General features: G+C 40.7%; 1 long non-coding RNA gene across 1 annotated transcript; it reads left to right on the top strand.

The window, feature by feature from the left end:
• The first annotated feature begins 999 nt into the window (after positions 1–999).
• LOC131826939 (uncharacterized) lies at positions 1000–16796 on the top strand. Its single transcript, XR_009351809.1, has 4 exons — positions 1000–1198; positions 4333–4431; positions 6180–6327; positions 14870–16796. It is a non-coding gene; the product is annotated as an uncharacterized LOC131826939 (long non-coding RNA).
• The last annotated feature ends 3970 nt before the right edge of the window (positions 16797–20766 follow it).

Here is a 20766-nt window from a genome sequence, read left to right as displayed (position 1 = left end):
AGAGAGAGATCACAAGTAGGCAGAGAGGCAGAGAGAGAGAGAGAGAGAGAGAGAGAGAGAAAGGAAGCAGGCTTCCTGCCGAGCAGAGAGCCTGATGTGGGACTCGATTCCAGGACCCTGAGATCATGACCTGAGCCTAAGGCCAAGGCTTAACCCACTGAGCCACCCAGGCATGCTGCAGCTTTTTTTTTTTTTTTTTTTTCATTTTGCAATGGTAACAACTATTTATTATAAGAAAAAATTTAGATTAGGATAAAAAAACACAATGAAACTTGTATAAAATTACTATTTAGAGAAAATTCTTTAAAATCTCAGCTTAGTCTATGCCCTTCCTTTCCCCTTTACTCTTTCTTAAATTTATATTATATACAATTGTATGAATACAATGGGATCATATTGCTTTGTAACCTGCCTTTTCCAAACTAATGAACTAATTCTCTGCCAATAAATATTTATCCATGGAATAATTTTGTAAATGGATATAATCAATCTCCTATTGTTGGATATTTATTTATTTATTTATTTTTAATTTTTTAAAGAGGCTCCATGCCCAACATGGGGCTTGAACTCACAACCTCAAAATTGAGAGTCACATGCACTACCCACTGAGCCATCCAGGTGCCTCCTATTGTTGGACATTTAGATTGTTATTATAAATGATAGTGTACTGAGTATTCTTATAGCTGAAAATTAATGCACATTCTTAATTATTTCCTTTGGTTAACTTCCTTAAAGTAGAATTGTAAGGCCAAAAATTGGTCAAATTTTTAAGAAATCACAGCACAGTCCATCTGTTTGGGTACTGTATGTAAGAAATATTGAGAGAAATTCTTTAAGTCAGAATTCATTGACAGTGACTAATCCAGCACCATTTTATTATATACTTTACTTTGCATATTTATATAACTTGAAAACTAAAAGACAAATTTTGGTGGCAACATTTAATTCTTTTACGCTGAGACAGTGGCGAGAACCTCTGACCAGTGGGACCAAGGGAACAGTCCTTCTTTTAGACTATTTTGGATGCTCTCCTGCTAATTGTATATTGCACTTATCTGTGTGAGACTCTTAATATTTACTTGTGTACTTGTCCAAAGTTCTGTTTTAAGGTGCTGACTTTATTGTGACTAATTTTTTCAAAAGATGGTCCTGCTTGCTGGTTGCCTGTTTTTCTACTGAGGAGAAATGTCTGTTTGAGGTATGTCCCCTGACTTTCTAGTTAAAAGTTCTGTGTTCTCTGAGGTGCTAAGTAGTTCTAGGAACCATGGTGATTGAGGAGAATTTGAGTCTGTTCTGTTGGGAAGAGTTACTTCTAGGTAGTAGTCTGAGCTGAAAATAGGTCACTCACTGAGCTATACTGCAGTGATTTCTCATGGAAGCCTTGGCTCTTGACTGTAGAGTCACGTCACTCCCTCATGCAGCGAACACTTATGAAGGACTGCTGCACGCCAAGGCACCAATTGATGACACTTGTGAGCAAATCAGACAACACCTCATTCTTGTGGAGAATTCAGGCAGATCGTATATAAAAAAATAAGATATTCTCACATAATTATTTAAATGTCATGGTGGCAGCAGAAGAGCTTCTTACAGTAAGGGTAGCTGGGGTAATGGTGGTGGGAATACATAATTGAATTGGGTGAGGAGGAGATGTTTGAACTGAGAAATGAATAATGAGAAGGAGCCAGCCTCAGAAAGATCTGAGGGAAGAGCGCTTAGTGGAGAGCATAAGTGAAAAACTCCTACCCCCTTGCCCCCTGGGGACCGAATCCATATTTTGGAGCCACAGAAAGAAGGCAAGTGTGTCTGGGGCAGAGTGAGTGCACAGTGGGTAGTTAGAGATGAGGTGAGGGGCAGACAAGGAGAGGTGATGTGGAGCCTTGTGGGTTATGGTGAGGAAGCCAGATGCTTTCAAAGTGTGTGGGGAAGCTTTCAAATATTTTAAGCAGGAGAGTGGCATGTCTATATTATATTTACAAAGACTGTGGGAAATGGATTGCCAGGTAACAAAGAGATCTCTTGTTCTGGAGTAAATACGGAGTTTCTGGAAAGAAGGAACACTAAACTGTGTCCAATTCTTCCGTGAGGCTGAGATGAGGGCAGGAAAACATCGTTGGGATTCAGCAAGATGGAGGCCATGAAGGACTTAGATAAGAGACTCCTCATTGCAGAGGCCTGGAAAACTGGTCAGAATGAGCTGAAGAGAGAAACTGGGAGGGGGAAGCTCTGGACTTAAGAGTGGCCACAAAGCAGTAAGGCAGGAGGATGCGAAGAGGATCAAGGGAAACTCCACATATTGGTGAGGTAACCTCTGCCTTGTCGCCTTTCTCAGCAACCAGGCAGCTGAAAGTGTGAAGGCCGGGAGGTCGGAGGACTTCTGCCTGGAGAAACTGTCTCGTGTGAGATAGAATAAGGCCACATACGGACATTAAGGAACCACAGTAAAGGCATCAGATACTCGCTCCCTCACCGCTCATTGAGCTCACCAGTTAGCATACTGCACTCAACCACAGCTTCCAGCCATGCTTTAGTGTCTCACTTTTAGACGTGAACAGAAAGCCAATGAAGAACATATACTCAGAAGAGTCCTTTATGATGAAACACAGAGCATAAAACAAACAGGGAAAAGAAAAGAAAAAGAACCTGGAGAAGTCAGACAATGCAGAGATCAGACAAAACCTTCCAATACTTTCAGCCACATAAGAGAAGATTTTACGTTTGTGAAAAACAATAGGATGCCATAATGAAGGTATATTCAGAGAAAAAGATAGAAGGTTGGAGATAAATGTGCTAAAAGAAGTGGTGTAATGAAGTTAAGGAAATCCTTTAGAATATAAAACATAACACAAATATGGGGGAAAAGCTAAAAAATTCATACTATTATGAAAAGTAAAACTGAAAGAAAAGGAAAATTTAGCTATTTGACAAACTCAAGATTTTAAACTGTAATAAAACAAAGTTTTTAGTCCTGCATAGCAAATGAAATGAAAAAGAGACATGTATTGACATAAATAGTTATAATTAAGTGGAAGAATGCATTTTAAAGAATATTGGTTTGATTTAAAACTATATTCCTGCAAAACAAAGTCCAGAGGATATATATCAAAATAAGTGTATCACCGCGTTGTGAGATTATGGGTTCTATTGGTTAGGATAGTCTGAACCATTGTAGCAAATAGACACCGATGGTCAATGGCTCAAACTTTTAAAAACAGCTTTATTGAGATATAATTCATACACTATCCAATTATCTTTTTTAAAATGTGCAATTCAAGGTTTTTTAGTATATTTACAGATACATACAGCTACCACCATGGCGAATTTTAGAGCATTTCATCACCGCAAATAGAAACCCCATCCCCCTTAGCTAACCATCACCCCTTTATTCCTACATTGCTAACCTCCCAACCATAAGTAACCACTGATCTACTTGCTGTCTCTGGAGATGTCCCTATTCTTGACATTTAGTGTGAACTGAATCATAGAATATGTGGGCTTTTGTCATGGACTTCTTTCACTCAGCAAGTGTTCAAGGTTGGTCCATGTTGTGGCTTGGATCAGTATCATTCCTTTTGATGGAATATACTGCATTTTATTTATCCATTCCTCAGCCTATGGACATTGTGTTGTTTCCACCCTTGCTTGTTATAATGCTGCTACAAGCACTCAAGTACATTTTTTTGTGTGGAATATATTTTAACTTACTTTGGGTGTGTATACTTAGAAGTAGAATTGGTTGGTCATATTGGTCACTTTGTATTTAGTTGTTCAAGGAATTGCCAGATTGTTTTCTAAAGTGGCTGCATCATTTTAAATCCCCACCAGCCGTGTACGAACATTTCAAGTTTCCGTGTCCTCACCAATTTGTTCATTTTTTTTTTTTCTCATGTTGCTTATCATTACGGTCATATCTAAGACTCCTTTGCCAAATACCAGGTCGTGAATAAAGATTTACCTCTATGTTCCCTCCTGAGAGTTTTATAGTTTTAGTTCTTACATTAAGGTCTTTGATTCATTTTGTATTTATCTTTGTATATGGTGTAAAGAAAAGTTTCAGTTCCATTCTTTAGCATGTAGCTATCCAGTTGTTCCAGTGCTGTTTGTTGAAAAGACTATTCTTTCCCTTTTGAATGGTCTCAGCACTCTTGTGGAAAACAGTTGACCATTGATGTTTGGGTTTATTTCTGGAATCCAAATTCTATTCCATTGATTTGCATCATTTATATTAATCTTGTGCTGATACCAATCTATCTTGATTACCATTGCTTTGTGGTAAGTTTCAAAATTGGGAAGTATAATCCCCCTATTTCTTCTTTTTCTGAATTTTATTAGCTATTTTGTATTCCTTGCAATTCCATATGAATTTGGAAAAGGCTTGTCAATTTCTACAATGAAGTCCACTAGGAATCTGATGGATCCTGCTTTGAATCTGTAAGTTGGTTTGGGGATTATTGGCATCTTTTAAAACTTAACTTAGTTTTATTATTTTTAAAAACTTAACTTAGTTTTATTATTTTGGGGGAGGAGTCAAGATGGCGGAGAAGTAGCAAGCTGAGACTGCTTCAGCTAGCCGGAGATCAGCTAGATAGCTTATCTAAAGATTGCAAACACCTGAAAATCCATCGGCAGATCGAAGAGAAGAAGAACAGCAATTCTGGAAACAGAAAAACAACCACTTTCTGAAAGGTAGGACCGTATTTTTATTATTTCTTGAAGTATAGTTGACACACAATGTTACATGTGATGATTGCCATCTTAAAATAATGTTGAGCCTTTGATCCATAAACATAGCATGTTTATTTATTTACTTAATTCTTCAATTTCTTTCAATAATGTATTGTAGTCTTCAGCATACAAATTTTGTACTTTTATTGTCAAACTTATTCCTAAGTATCTTATTCTTTTTAATACTATTATGAGTGTAATTGTTTCATAATTTCATCTTTGGATAATTTATTACAAGTGTATTAAAATACAATTGATTTTTACCTATTGATGTTGTACCTTACAACTTTGCCAAGCTCATTTATTATTTCAAATGGTTTTTTAAAAATTGATTCATTAGGATTTTCTATGTATAAGAGCATGTCACCTGTCAATAGAGATAGTTTTACTTCTTCCTTCCCAATATGATTTCCTTTTATTTATTTTTCTTTATTAAGTGCTATTATTGACTAAATATTTGTATCTCTCCCAAATTCATGTTTAAATCCTAACCTCTCATGTGGTGGCATTAGGAGGTAGGGTGTTTGGTAAGGTGATCAAGTTTTGAATGCAGAGCCTTATAAAAGAGACTCTATTGAGCTCCCTTGGCCCTTTTGCCATATGAGGATACAGTGAGAAAACTGATCATTGAACCAGGAAACATGTTCTTACAAGACAAAGAACCTGTTGGTGCCTTGCTCTTGGATTTCCAGCTTCCAGAACTGTGAGAAAAAATATTTATTGTTTAAGCTACCCAGTCTGTGGTATTTTTCTTATAGCAGCCCAAGTGGGCTAATTGCCCCAGCTAGAACATTTAGTACAATGTTAAATAGAAGTGGCAACAATGGGCATCTTTGTCTTGTTCCTGATCTTGTTCCTGATCCTTCAATTTTTCACCAGTAAGTAAATTATTAGCTCTGAGGTTTTCATAGATGTTCTTTATCATGTTGAGGAAATTCCTTCTGATCTTAGTTTGTTAAGTGTTTTTATCCTGAAAGAATGTTGGATTTTGCCAAATGCTTTTGTTGTGTCTATTGAGATGATCATATCATTTTTGTTTTTGTGTTATTGTTATAATGGCTTACATTTATTGATTTTCCTGTTTTATACCAAACTTGCATCTCTGGGGTAAATCCCACTTCATCATAGTGTATAACTTCCTTTATACACTGCTGGATATTGTTTGCTAGCATTTTGTTGACGAGTTTTACATCCATATTCATAAGAAATAATGGTCTGTAATTTTCTTGTGGTATCTTCTTGGTTCTGTTATTAATTTTGGGTCTCACAAAATGAGTTGTAAGATGATATCTACACTTATATTTTTGGATGAGTTTGTGAAGAATTGGTGTTAATTCTAATTTAACTGACTGGTCAGATTCAGTGGTGAAGACATCAAGACCTGGGCTTTATTTTGTGAGTAGTTTTTTTTTTTTTTTTTTTTTAAAGATTTTATTTATTTATTTATTTGACAGAGAGATTACAAGTAGGCAGAGAGGCAGGCAGAGAAAGAGGGAAGCAGACTCCTTGCTGAGCAGAGAGCCCAATGCAATCCCAGGACCCTGAGATCATGACCTGAGCTGAAGGCAGAGGCTTTACCCACTGAGCCACCCAGGTGCCCCTGTGAGTAGTTTTTTGATCATTAATTTTATCTCTTTACTTGTTTTAGGTCAATTTATTCAGTTTATGTAGTTTGCATTGTTCTAGGAATGTGTCCATTTCATCCAGTCTAATCCTTCTTAGTTCTGTAGGGTTGGTAATAATGTTCCCTCTTTCATGTCTGATTTTAGTAATTTGAGTCTGTCTTTTTTTAATGCTTTGTACCTTTCATCTCCAGAATTTTCATTTTTTAATAATTTCTATTTTAAATTGATATTCTCTATTTGATGCAAAATTGTTATTAAGCCTTCCTTTACTTGGTTTTTTAAAAGATTTATTTATTTATTTGACAGAGAGAGATCACAAGTAGGCAGAGAGACAGGCAGAGAGAGATGGGGAAGCAGCTCCCTGCTGAGCAGAGAGCCCACAGATGTGGGGCTCAATCTCAGGACACTGAGATCATGACCTGAGCTGAAGGCAGATGCTTTAACCCACTGAGCCACCCAGGCGCCTCTTCCTTTACTTCTTTAATCATGCTTTTCTATAGTTCTGAGAACATACTTATAATGGCTATCTTGAAACCTTTTTTATGTTAAATCTTCTCTCTGTTCGCTCTGACAGGCAGCTTCTGTTGCCTGTTATTGGTCATACTTTCCTATTTCTTTGCATTCCTTGTAATTTTTTTTAAAGGAAACTGACATTTTAGATAACATATTGTAGCAACTCTGGGTATTGGTCTCCTCTCAACACTGTCTAGACTTGTCGTTATTTGCTTGCTTATTTGTTTAATGACTGTCTGGGTCATTTTAGTGAAGTCTGTTCCCTGCCTTTCCCACAGTATTAATCCTCTGATGTCGTTCCTCACTCTAGGATGACGCCACAAGGCAGTGGTACTGATAAAGCTTTCTTCTCCTTTCACACAGAGCTATTAACTCTCTAATTAATTAATTAATTAATATTAATTGCAACCCGATTGCTCTAGGGTTTTAACAAAGCTCTGGAGTGTATATTCCTCTGCAAACTAATCCAGTTAAATTGTAGTTCTTTGGGAGGAATGATTTTTGTGGCTAGTGTTTGATGTTTGTTCTGATCTCAAGAAAGCTCCTCCCAGCTAGGTTATTCCTCATTCCTCTCCTGTAGTAGCCAGCCTACAGTCTAGCTGTATCTTCATTGATTCACGAATTTCCTTCAGATTGCCTTTCACTACAGTCCTCATTATTTGTGACAGCATTCTTAGGCTTGAACTTTTACATGCTCTGTTGCAAATGAAGTCAGTTCTTTTGGGAAGAGATTAGGAGTTATCTGTTTTATGATCTGTTCTTCCCCTAAGATTTTTGCTTAGGCAGGACTCTGAGGCTGAGAGTAGGGAAAATGGTAAGCATTTTTGAAGGACACCCCTACTCTAGGAGCTGAACACTGTTAGGAGGCAGCAGCCTAGGTTTTCCTTAGCTAGCCTCTTCTGGTGGAGAACCACTGATTTGTGAGTCAAAGTAAGGACCATCAGGGCCCTAGTATACTCAGTGTGCTACAGCCAAGGTAGATTAGGAACTGGGTGGAAGAAGTGAATCTCTACTTCTTAATGACACTTTCCCAAAACTTAGCTTTGGCAGTAAGGTACTGAGGATGGAATAAGAAACAGAGATACCTTGTCCCCAAGTAGGAGCTCTGGGCTCTTGACTAAAGCAGTCTGGGTGAAGTGTCCAACTACTGAGCTGGAGGGAAGGAGAAGAAAGGAACAGTACTGTCTCAGAAACCATAGATTTTCTTTCTTTCTGAATTTTCATAGATTTTCTTGAATAGGTACTTCTTTATTTGCTTTTTACCTTTAGGACCATTACCAAAGGCTTTGAATAATTATTTTTAAAAAATAATTTCCACCAGTTTCTCTGGGAAGTAAGTCATTTCTTAATGCTGGAAATCAATTTCTTAATGGCTTAAATTTAATGGAGGTTTATTTTTAGTCTTGGAGTATTCTGGGGCTAGAATTCAATATTAGCAGATGGTCTCTCTCCACAAAGTCCTTCTAGGACCAAGGCTAATATTGACTCTGCTATTTTAAAAAACCTGGCTTTCTAAGCTGCTTGGTCCTTGTAATTCATTCTTCCAGGGAGAGGAAAGAGCACAGAAGGCTGTGCAGGAGGGTTTGTGGCGCATGCCAAAAAGTAGGACATAGCACTACCACTCACATTTCATTAGTGAGTAGATTATGAGACTACATTGCACTCACCAGTGGAATGTAAGTGTGCACTTAAACTGTAGAAGAGGCTGAGAAATGTAGTTTTTACCATGTGCTTAGCAGTTTTGCATAAAAGTGCTTTTAATTTTCTCTTAGTTTATCTGTATTTTCTAATTTTCCACAATGATTTTATATTTAGTGTGATATAAGTATAAATTTAATTTAAAAATAGAGAATAGACAGTGAGAAACTATAGATAGAGAGTATATAGTCAATCCTTTCTGGGATTGTATCGTAGTTGTCATTTATGGAGGGAGGAACTAGGTTAAGAGAAGGTAATGAAATGTGGAGATTTGAGCATATTCTTGTAAGCTAAAAACTATCAAAGAGAAAGAAGACAATTGATAATGAATACTTGAGTTGACTTTCCTTAAAGGCTATATAGAATCTCTTTTTCTCTTGAGATAGGAGAGGAAGGAAAAAAGAGAAAAGTTTGAAAATGATTGCCCGTGCTAATTCCACTCATTAGAGGGGAAGTTTCAGGATTTCAAAGCTTTCCCTGGAAGACTTGTAAGCAGAAAGACACAGTGTTTATTGAGCTTGACAAAGTTAACAAATTGCGAACATTTCCAAAGCTAGTTGTTGTTGTTTTTCTTAAAAATTGCTTTGATATGTTGAGAGTTTTAATTAGGGTCATTAAATACAGAAATTCTTAGGTTGCAAAGAACACCAGAACCACCCACTGATGTGCTGATGTGTTGTACCTTAACTATATTATGCAAAATGAGACCATGATGCAACTGGGCTGTTTCATAAACTTTCATGGAACTTAATACAATATGAGGCAGTCTTTTGAAAAAACATTGTCAGCCATAAAAAAGAAGTACTATGGGAATATATAAAGGGAGAGGTTAACTTTCACTGAGAGAATTTAGATCAGTTTCAGAGAGGAAGTTGTATTTGAGAAAATTCTGGAAGAACAGTAGGATTTTTTGACAAAGTCCTTGGAAAGAAGGCATCGTGGGCTGAAAGTGACTATATGGCTGGAAAGCAGAGCACAGGATAGAGGAGGAGCTAAAAATTGGCTTGACTGTGGTCTGTGAACCTGGAAAGAGACTCAGTAGAAGTTAAGTCCAGGGAGGTAGATGACAGCCAGAATGAAGGATCATGAATGCCAGCTCAAGAACTTGTAATTTCTTTTCTTTTCTTTCTTTCTTTTTTTTTTTTTTTTTAGGATTTTATTTATTTATTTGAGAGAGAAACAGTGAGAGAGAGCAAGAGTGAGGAGAAGAGCAGAGAGAGAAGCAGACTCCCCGTGGAGCTGGGACCCCCAATGCGGGACTCTATCCCGGGACTCTAGGATCATGATCTGAGCAGAAGGCAGTTGTCTAACCAACTGAGCCACCCAGGCATCCCGAGAACTTGTAATTTCTACTCTTGGTTCTGATCAGTGTGGATCTATTAATAGTGTGGAGGAAAGTGCGAGAAGGGGATAAATACTATTTGTAGATTAGAAGGAGGTGACTGGCATGGTGTTTTCAGGAGATGTTGATGAGAGCCAATGCAGAGAGATGTGGGGGAGATATTGAGACTCCCCTAGAGTGTGAAGAGGGATTTTTACAACTTTCAGAGGGAATAAAATGGTGATCACAGGTGTGCAGGCTCTTTGACACTTCCCCAGATTGGGAACAGATAAAGTTTGAGGTAGATGCCATTTTAGGAGCCAATATATGGATTCTCTCTGTAGAACATTCTTGCTAGCTCTCAAGGAAAACCAATTCTTTGGGTTGTTAAAGTTTCATCATAGATTTATGGGGAAGGCGTTGACAAAATTGTGGCATAAATTGTTCTTCAAGTGCCAAATGTTCCCATCAACAAATCACTAAGGATTCTCTGAGATTTGCAGTTGTGCATTATTGATTTTGTACCAAGCCTTGGATACATGAGCTGAGTCTCCTCTGCGGCTGCAACCATGCCCCATCTGATCACCTCACTTGCACCTGAAAAAGTCCCATTCTTTAGTGGGATTAAGTCACCAAGTCCTCTTAGGCAAACACTCTGGGTCTCCCCCAGAGCAGCTGATCCACCTGCTTCAACTGACTGATGCTTGGCATTTTGCTCCAGGTACTTCTCTCTCTGACTCTGTCATTGGCATCCTCACTCTCCCAGGCGTGTGGTCCTTCCTTCCTTCCTTGGCTCATATTCATCTAGCAAGATTTCGCTGGGTGCTTATAGGCTGGCTGCCTCACTGGGGGATCAGTCCAGCAGTGAACCCCACAATGGGCTTGGCGGGGAAGAGTGGGGATTTTAAAAATCTATGAAGCATGCTCTGATGGGGGGAATCCACAGGGTGCTAAAGGAACACATAGGAGATGTGTCTGGAACAGTTCTGTGAGGAACTGGCCAGACGAGAACTTCAATCATCTTTGATGAGTTCCTCTCCTGCACTCAATGTCCCCATGTACAACACAATGTAATATCTTGGCTAGGTCAGTTCTTTCCTTTCCATATCTTCACATAAAGGAATATTTACAATAGTCTCTCTGGGAGGTAGACTTATAGATGCCAGGCAGACCTGGCACACCAGCTCTGTGGCCTGGAGCAAGTTATTAAACCCCTTGTGGTCTCAGTCTCTTCAACCAAACAATGGGGACATCAATGCCTTCCCCATAAATCTATGATGAAGAAAAAATAAGATAATATTTTAAAAATAGCCCCAGGCCTGGCGCTTCAAAGATAATCATTCCAGTCTCTTTCCTATGCCTGCAGTTTCTCCCTTTGTTTAATATACTCTGTTCTCGGGACGCCTGGGTGGCTCAGTTGGTTAAGCAGCTGCCTTCGGCTCAGGTCATGATCCCAGCGTCCTGGGATCGAGTCCCACGTCGGGCTCCTTGCTCGGCAGGGAGCCTGCTTCTCCCTCTGCCTCTGCCTGCCATTCTGTCTGCCTGTGCTCGCTTTCTCCCTCTCTCTCTCTGATAAATAAATAAAATCTTTAAAAAAAAATACACTCTGTTCTCAGCTTCTGAATTCATCTTTGCAAACTTTAATCTTCTCTCTCTCTGGCTTGAAAGTTTTCAGATTCCCATAGCCTGCAGAATAAAGTTTGTACCCGTAGGAAAAAGAGGTGTGTCCTAAGGGACGAATGAAAAAAGTATAAAGAAGAAGAGCTCAAGAGCACAGAGAGGGACCTAGGGCATGTAGTCCATTGAGCATCTGGACTATTCCTTGAGGAGGTGATCTTGAGCTGAGATATGAAGGATGAATAGGAGTTTACTAGGAATACGGAGGGATGGAGGGAAGAGAATTCCAGATAAGGGCCTTCAAGGAGGAGGAGGAGAAAGATGAGGGGAAGAGGAGAAGGCTGGGGAGGAGGCAGTGGGAACAGCCAGTATGGCTGGCATGCACAGAGCACCAGGGAGGAATGAGAGGGGCCAGGGCCATTCAGAACAGAGCCTGGTAGGGCATGCACTTGTACAATAATTTCCATATATGAAGCAATGGGAGCCGTGGGAATATTTTTAGGCTATAACTTGTTTTCTTGTCAGTTGCTCTTGTTAGGAAGGGCCATCTCTTTATTCTTTATAGTAAGCTCCGTAGGTGCTCAAGGAATTTGACTAATGAAGTGAAGGCAATTATAATTGTAGAAATAGAGGAAAAGAATCCTGGTCGTTCAATTTTCTGGTTATTTGGATGAGAGTGAACTGAGGCTTCACTGCACAGAGTGTCTGGGGACTGCTGCCAAGTTAGAGTTTGAGTTGATTCGGATCTCCAGGAACACACAGATGAGACTGACAAACCCATATTCCCTCCAAGGAAGGAAACTAGCACTACCCCAGAGACTAGACAAAGGGGGAATTAAGCTCGCTGGAACTTGAGCCTGGGGACCAGAGAACTAATGGCAGCTTGGCAGATTCTTGGGTCTCCATGGAAACAGGCAGATTCTGGAAAAGTTTTCTTCTTGAAGGGAAGGGCAATATTGGCTGCTTCCTTTCCTCTGGACACCCTCAGCATGCATGATTCATAAAGCATCTGTCTGTAGATTTGCTCAAGACAGGGGGCCATTTTGCACCATTTCTGACCCCTACACTCCTGTCCTACCCTCCTGTAGAGCTCTCAGCCACTCCTGTACCCAGTGTGTCCAGCTGTCCCACACACGGTGAGGCTCAGTCACAGGAGACATGAGTCACAGAACCCACTACAGTCCTGTGTCTGGTTTATCCTCATATCTCAGGGTCTAGGATGGTATCTTATACAAAGTGAAAATTCAACACATTTTTAGAAAAAAAAAAAAAAGTGTGAAGAGTAGAAGGGAATGATAGCCAAGTTCCTAGGTGGTCCTCTTCCTTAGAGTTGAGAAACAAAAATGCATAGCTCAGGCTTCTCAAATTTTAAGTGCATACAATTAACCAGAGATCTTGTTCTGATTCAGTAGGTTTGGGATGCAACTGGATATTCTGCATTTCTAACAAGCTCCCAAGTGATGCTCATGCTGTGGTCCTTGGCTCACCCAAGGCAATAAACAGAACAGCTGACTAAATAGCCAAATTTTGAGAAAGGGCAATCGTTACTTATGTTTTATAAATTGGTAGCCATCCCAGCTCACCTACGAGATAAATGTACAAGCCTAAGTCTTCATGCATAAGGTTCAGTGTTGTTCTGGAATATTCATTTCATTTACACCTGTGGGCAGAACTGGGCATACATACCAACCATATGTATTGAAAGTCATCTCCACACCAAAGAGATCAGTGAGCAATTCAATAGCAATTCATAGCATATAATTCCAAGTTATTTTGTAATTATTTCAGAAATACTGAATAGTTGTGTTTGTTTTGGTCATACCTTCATTCATTTAACAAGCATTTGTGGAAGATTACCCTCGACAGAGCCTCTCGGGACGCTGGAAGCCACTCTTCATGCCCTCCTTGAGCGCCCAGTCTAGTGGGTGAGACCAAAAGAAAACAAATAATGACAGTATAATATGATGAATTGTCCTTCCCAGTGCTATACAACAGAAATATAACATAAGCCACAAAAGTAATATAAAATTTTCTAGGAGTCACTTAAAAAAAAAGTAAAACAAACTAGTGTAATTCATTTTAACAGTACATTTACTGAACCCAATATATCCAAAATAGTCTCATTTCAATATATAATCCATATGAAGAGATATTCAATATTTTACTATTTTTATACGAAGTCATTAAAATCTGGTCGATATTTTGGCCTTATAGCCCATCTCAAGTTGGACTGCCACATTTCAGGGCCCCCAAGCCACACTTGACAGTGCAGATCTCTACAGTGGGGAGGAGAGAAACTTCTCTGCTGTAGATCCTGAGGGTGGCTCAGGAAAGGGGATAATCAACTGTGCTTCAGACTAAGGGTGGCAAGTACTGTCTGGAAGGGCACCGAGGAGGTGTGAGAAGCTGGATCTGCCACCTGGCCCCAAGACACAGGTATGACAGGTGAGCAGCTGCCCCGGAAATGGTAGGGAGGACAGGCATGGTGTTTAGAAAGGGGGGTCAGTCAGGAACTCTGGAATCTGTGGGCCTGTGGTTCTCAGCTTCTCCCAGACCAATGGCTGGGTGTCAGGGCATGAAAGGGGGTGTGATGATTTTGGTTTCCTCTTCTGAGTGGAGCTTGTTGTGAGTGAGTGCTGAGCCTGGGATGGATCTAAGCCTTGGAGTATCCTTTCACTGAAGGGTCACTATCTTCTGGGCTGGGGAATTTCACCCCAGGGTGGGGGGGCAGGATTGGAGTGGCTATATCCTGCTGCCGTAACTGAGGGTCCTTAATTCTGAATCTGACTCAGGGACAAGACAGGCTGGACACTGTGCTGGGCCCTTTACAGACCCATTCTTTGAATGTGGACACTGAGGGCTCTGGGAGGTTAAAGGCAACAGTCCAAGGTGTAACAGGTGACAAGTGGTAGAACGAGGATGGAAACTGAGGCACGTGTGACTCACTCTGCTTTCTCCCCAGCATGCTGCCCCAAACGTGGAATATCCCAGTACAATACACTCCCCTGGGGATTTGCATTTTTGATTTTATAATCAACCAGCAAGCACTTATTTAATATTGACTGACTGATGGGAAAGAATGCTGTGGTGAGTGTGTAGGACATGGTCTCTTCCTCAGTGCTCTAGGAAGGACGACACACAAGAGCCTGTGACAGGAAAACAAACTGTGAAATAGAAAAAAAAAAAATCAAGATAATTTCAGGAGAAATTTGTGAGACTAGACATGTTCAGTTAGTATTTAAAATCATAAAAGCTTTAACTGTGGATAAAGGAATATTGAGCAGGGCAACATTGCCAGACTTTCTGAATCACACTTATAATTTTCCAGAGATTAAAATCTTCCTATCCTTTGTTTCCTATCCTTTTTCAGACCATGTAATTGGCCAAGGTGGCAGGTGAGGACACTGATATCCCTCAGCTTCTAGAAGGTATGTTCTCAGCTACTGATGCAAAAATCAGGGCATTGATATGTCCATCAGGAGACACCTGGTACAGTGGGAAAAACAAAGAACTTGGAGACTAAAACCCGTAGCCTTCCATCCCAGCTGAAGGTCGGTGGCCACATTACCGGATGTCTCTGAACTTGCCACTCTCTTCCAGGGTTGTCTTGGGAATTTGAAGAAGTAAGTAGCGCATAAAGCCGTCTATGAAGATTCTGGACTTCTTTTAACTTTTTTCTCCTTCCCTTACACCTAAGACTCTAACCACCTTTGGGATTTTCACTTAATAAAAGCAAGCAGAATTAATTTGAGTAATTTTGCTCCAACCATTCACAGGTAGATCCATATGACACACCCTATTTGTGGACCACTCAAAAGTCACTCCTAGCCCCCTTTCTTCCAATCAGTTCTTGCTCTAGAGGCAGGAGCAAATACTTGTTAGTAGAGACTGTGCAAGACAGTTCTGTCCCATTCATGATTGCATGCTGCAACGCATTATTCAATAGAAAGTATATGGCCATCTGGTATGTGCCAAACACTCTTCTGGCCACCGGGGGAGATGGAAAAAATATGTATATATGTTAGATAATGCTTTGCAAAAATAGTAAAGTAAAACACAGAAAGGAATGGTGGAAGGGAAGTGGAATTATGAATAGGGTGGTCAGGGAAGGTCTCACTGCAAAGCTGAAATGTGCACAAAGCCTGAAGGAGGTGAGGAGCCAGCCATATAGTGACAGAGGGGAAAAGCATACCAAGTGGAGGGAACAAGAGATACAAAGGGGAGGCCTGGCCTTCTTAAAATAGTGGGAGTCACTGTGGCTAGCGTGGAATGTACAAAGATTGTGTTGTCAAAGAGGGATCAGAGTGGAAATAAGATAGCCAGATCACATGGGCCTCATAAGCCCCTCTGAGGAGTCTGGAGTTAGCTCTGGGTGTGCTGGGAAGATATTGGGGCTTGGAGCAGAGAGAAGCCATTTTTGAATTTTACTTTAATGTCCTCACTCTGCTTGGTATATTGGGAAAGGACAGGATGAATCAAGGAGAAGGAGGTGGGTGAGAACTGGAAGACATTAGGGTGATATGATGGTGACTTGACCAAGGATAACAGTGGAAGTATGTGGTCATCAGCTGGAGGCTTCAAGAAAAGGTGTTGATTTCCTAATAAAAAGAAACAGATCATACTAAATGGATTCTTTTCCCTTTACTCTTCTTGATGAATGTGATGACCTGACTGGTAGCATCCATCTTTGGTTCAAAAACATGCTAAGACCCTGACCAGGGGCATTGTCGATCCCCCAACCAAGAGCAGCGATTGTTCATGTCTAGACTTCTTGTACTGTGAATAAACAAAGCTCTGTTGAGTGTATCTTCAGGAGCACAGTGCCCTCCGTGATGCCCTCCTCCTCCTGCCCTTCTTCCTCAGGAGCCCAGCCATCTGAAAACGATCTGAAAGGCCAGGCTCCAAACTTCTCCAAGGAAGCAAAGAGCCCCTGTGTGACTGCAGGAGGAAGAGATCAGAAACATATTCTCTCCTAATCTCCCTTCATCTGAGCTAATTTTCAAATGGACAAAGTAATCAATTCACGTGATAAATATAGCTCATTCAATGGGCTGAATGAGTGGCCGGAACAATCCCCCAAACTTTGGTGTCCATTGAATAATTGAAATTATGCTACGGCATGGAAATTTTTCAACAAATAAAATATGTCTGAAAATCTATTAAAGATACGTCTGCAAGAATCATTTGCAAAAGCCTAACTCAGCAATAAAAAATAAATTACGTTTCCGTTCTTGCTGCCGTTCTCTTTGGGAAAGAGCATGTTACTACCACTCCGTGGGCAGAGGGAGCCCGTGCATTTTGGAATGAAGGATGAGACAAGCTCTAAACCACGGGGTTTCGACGTGTAGGTAAAGATTCTACACTGGAAAGTGAAGACGGAACAATTTCCCTGACTTCCTGTTGCTCAGATAATAGATATACTGTTTTGTTTCATCCATGGGCGGGGGGTGGGGGGTTGGAATCGGAATTTCCCATCTGTGACTTTGAGGGACAGACAACTTTACTCAGAGATTTTGGAGCTCATTCAGGCCATTTGGCCCAACCCTATGGGGATCAAAGAGCTCACTAGAATCCCTTATTTCTGTTTTCATCTCATCCTGAGCACAGAGCTCAGACAAGGAAGTCCCTTCAAAGGTAGGTTAGAAAGTTGACCGAGGGAATGTAATTTTTGAACTATAAACTGAAAGACCTTCTGAGTGGTTTTTTCCTGGTATGATGCAGCTCTGCCGGTCGGCTTCATAAGCTAGTCGGGGTGCTGTTTCCATCACCCTCACATACTCTCTCTCTCGGTTCAGAGAACTTGCTGGACACTTCTTTAACTTAAGACCATGTAGCTTAAAGCCACAATCCTTTTGCCTGTTTCATCTCATTATTTTTTGTTATAGCTCAGGGTGCTGGCCTGGGGTCCGTCAACTGCTGCGGGCAGGGCAGGATCTGTGATTTCCTCTCTCCAGATGGGCGATGGAACTCAAGGGCTGCCCACTTATCTGAGACTACGCCAGCCATATTGAACTCCAGGTGGATTCATGCCAGGGGGAACTTGAAATGGGAAAGAGACACAACTTCCCCTCACAGAGTCCAGACTTCCTCCTAACTGAGAACTATCAGAGCTCTGATTCCATTACTTAAAAGGAGTCACTGCCTCTGGCACCAAATTAAGTAAAAAAAAAAAAAAATCAACTGCCCACATCAATTAGCTGTCGTGTTAGAAGCAGCTCAGGGGCAAGCTGAGAGGATAAGCAGAGGTTGAAACAGAAAGATAGGATAAAGCAACACCACACATTGCTTCCTCCAAGTGCAGAGCGAACTTCAGCGTTGGTACCAAACTTCGTCCTGTGAGCAAGTCAAGTGCATTTGGGAAGGGAGTTGGAGAATGGTTATTCTTTCCTTTTAGGGTGAGAGCAAGTTTACCAGAGCTTAGAAAGAGTGTCTGAAAAAAAGTACTTTCTGTCTGCCAGACACCAGAGCACTTTGTGTTTTAACTCAATCTCCAAAACAGCCCAATGAGGAAGCTACTTTTATTATCCTCATTTTACAGGCAGGTGACAGATGCTTAAAGTTAGATAACTTGCCTACGGTCATGGGTAGCAAAAGATGTCAAGGCCGTTGTTCCTCACCTCTACAGACTACTTTGAGGGTGGCCTGCGTGGCTTCTGCACAGGCTTGAGGTGTGTAGAACTGAATTTTATTTCATGGTGGCCTGGCACCTGCTCTCTCCCACAGATATGTACACCTTCTCCCTCAGTTGCCCCCACCCCCCAGCCGCACTTCTTTCCCAGTTGGCCTTCTGCAAACCTTGGCTACAAGGGGGTGGCTGTGGCTGACCTGAAGGGGACAGTTGCTTCAGTAGCCGCTGGTCTATTTGTAGTGGGGTGCTGGATGGCTGCACACAGCAGAGCCTGGCAGCCATGGCCCTGGGGAAGTCCTTTGGCCTCACTAGTTTCTCCCACCTCAAAGCAACCTGAATGTGACTTGAAAGGCATCTGATAATTCTACTGTGTGTTGTTCAGTTTCTGGGCATAGCTGGAGAGGATGGCAGTAGAAGCATGAGTCCAAAGTAGTGCAGGAGGAGTGAGAGAACCCAATGGGGAGACTAAGAGACCACCTACTAAGGCCTGCTGCCATGAAATCCGGTGACCTGGGTGGTGGTCTGCTGACTGGCAAGAGAAGTGGGCTTGAGATGGTTTCTGGACCCCAGAGAAGCGTTCCCTTCCCCATCAAGCTGTGCCCCCATTTTTACCTTGATTTCTGAAATTCCATAATTAAACATTAACTTTAATTTAATGCTCCTTCTCTTATCTTAAAAATCAATGGTGGATTTGTTAAAAAGAGAAAAAGGAGAAAGAGTTGTGTTGATAGAAAGATCCAGGTTCTTGAAATCAGAAAATCTGTAAGGAATTTGTTGTAATTATACCATACATATAAACATTTCAAAAACTACATTTTATTTATTTTTTTTAGGTTTTATTTATTTATTTGATAGAGAGAGATTACAAGTAGGCAGAGAGGCAGGCAGAGAGAGAGAGAGAGAGAAAGAGAGGGAAGCAGGGTCCCTGCTGAGCAGAGAGCCCGATGTGGGACTCGATCCCAGGACCCTGAGATCATGACCTGAGCTGAAGGCAAACGCTTAACCCACTGAACCACCCAGGCGTCCCCAAAACTCCATTTCATTTTGAGTTACATATGGAAGTGACTTTGGAATGTCAAAATCTTTTTACTGCCTTTTCAATTTTTAGTACATTAGGTCTTAGTTTGAGCTTACTTAAAATAAAAATACTCTTGGGAAACTCGAACTTTGTATTACCTTTTCTATTTCTGTGTAACAATCTACTATATATTTAGCAACTTAAAACAACATCCATCTATTTGCTTTGTGATTTTGACGAGTCATTTCATTTTTGGACTCAAGTTTCTCCTGTGTCACGTGTTGTGTATGAAATGGGGCTGTTTTAAAAGAGCTTTGTTAGTTTAGACTTTCTGAAACTCGGTTCCAAAGTCACACAGAGTCTCTAGTTGTACTGATGCTTGGCATCACTTACAAGGAGTGATGATAGAGTTGAGGATGGGTCATTAAAATGGAACCCAATTGAACATGCACTGTCAGTAGATCCCCAAGGGTCACCATAGCATCTGAAGGGAGCTTTTGGAAAAGTAATTGGTATCAGAGGATGGTCAGGATGAGGGTGGCCTGACTTGTGTTTCACAAGATCATTCATTCAAACACTCTTACTCCCAAGCATCTGGAAAACACTCTCTACCATGCTTACAGCTTTCAGAAATCAAAGTAAGAAGGACACAATAACAAGACTTAATATATTTAGGAGAAGACCAGGTGGGGAAGACACTACTGCTGCCCACCAATATTTCCTGCTTCCTTCCAAACAGTATGATTGTGCTTTCCCAGCCTCTGAATATGGATATTCCATTAATCTTTTCGGTCAATGAGATGTGAGTGGGAGAGGTGTAGGTCCCTTTTGGGTGGAAATGCTTAAGAACTGGCATGTGATGGCACCTGGGTGGCTCAGTGGTTAAGCCTCTGCCTTCAGCTCAGGTCATGGTCTCAGGATCCTGAGATTGAGCCCGGCATCGGGCTTCCTGCTCAGTGGGGAGCCCGTTTTCCCCTTCTCTCTGCCTGCCTCTCTGTCTACCTGTAATCTCTCTCTGTCAAATAAATAAAATATTTAAAAAAAAGAACTGGTATGTGATTCTAATTAATGATGTTGTATATTGTATATTCAAAAATTGCTAAGAGTAAATCTGAGAAGTGCTCATCATAAGAAGAAAACAATGTGTATCTATGTGTGGTGATGGGTGTTAACTAGACTTACTATGGTGATCATTTCATAGTGTGTACAAGTATTGGAGACAAGTATGCTCTACACCTGAAATCAATATAAAGTTCTATGTCAATTAAATCTCAATTTAAGAAGAGAAAAGAAAAATAATCCTTGTACTGCAAACAAACAAATAAAATACCAGGAAATTAAAATAGAAAGAAATAAAGAACTGGTGTGGCTTTCCACATGCTCTCTTCCTTGTAGTGATCATATAAATTGGGGTGATCATACAAGTTGGGGCAAGGGGTGTTATAACACCCAAGACGGCGCCTAGAAGGTATCAGAACTTGCATACACTGTGAAATAAACTATTGTGTTTTAAGCTTTTAAGATTTGGGGCTTGTTAGTTACGGTAGTGTCACCTAGCATAACCTAACAGATAGAGAAAGAAACAGGGCATAAAATTTGGTCAATGGTAGAAATTGTAGTC

The sequence above is a fragment of the Mustela lutreola genome, chromosome 3 (assembly GCF_030435805.1).
Source record: "Mustela lutreola isolate mMusLut2 chromosome 3, mMusLut2.pri, whole genome shotgun sequence".
Taxonomy (NCBI): Eukaryota; Metazoa; Chordata; class Mammalia; order Carnivora; family Mustelidae; genus Mustela; species Mustela lutreola.
The sequence above is the reverse complement of the archived record's forward strand: the minus strand, read 5'-3'. Positions and strand labels throughout refer to the sequence as shown.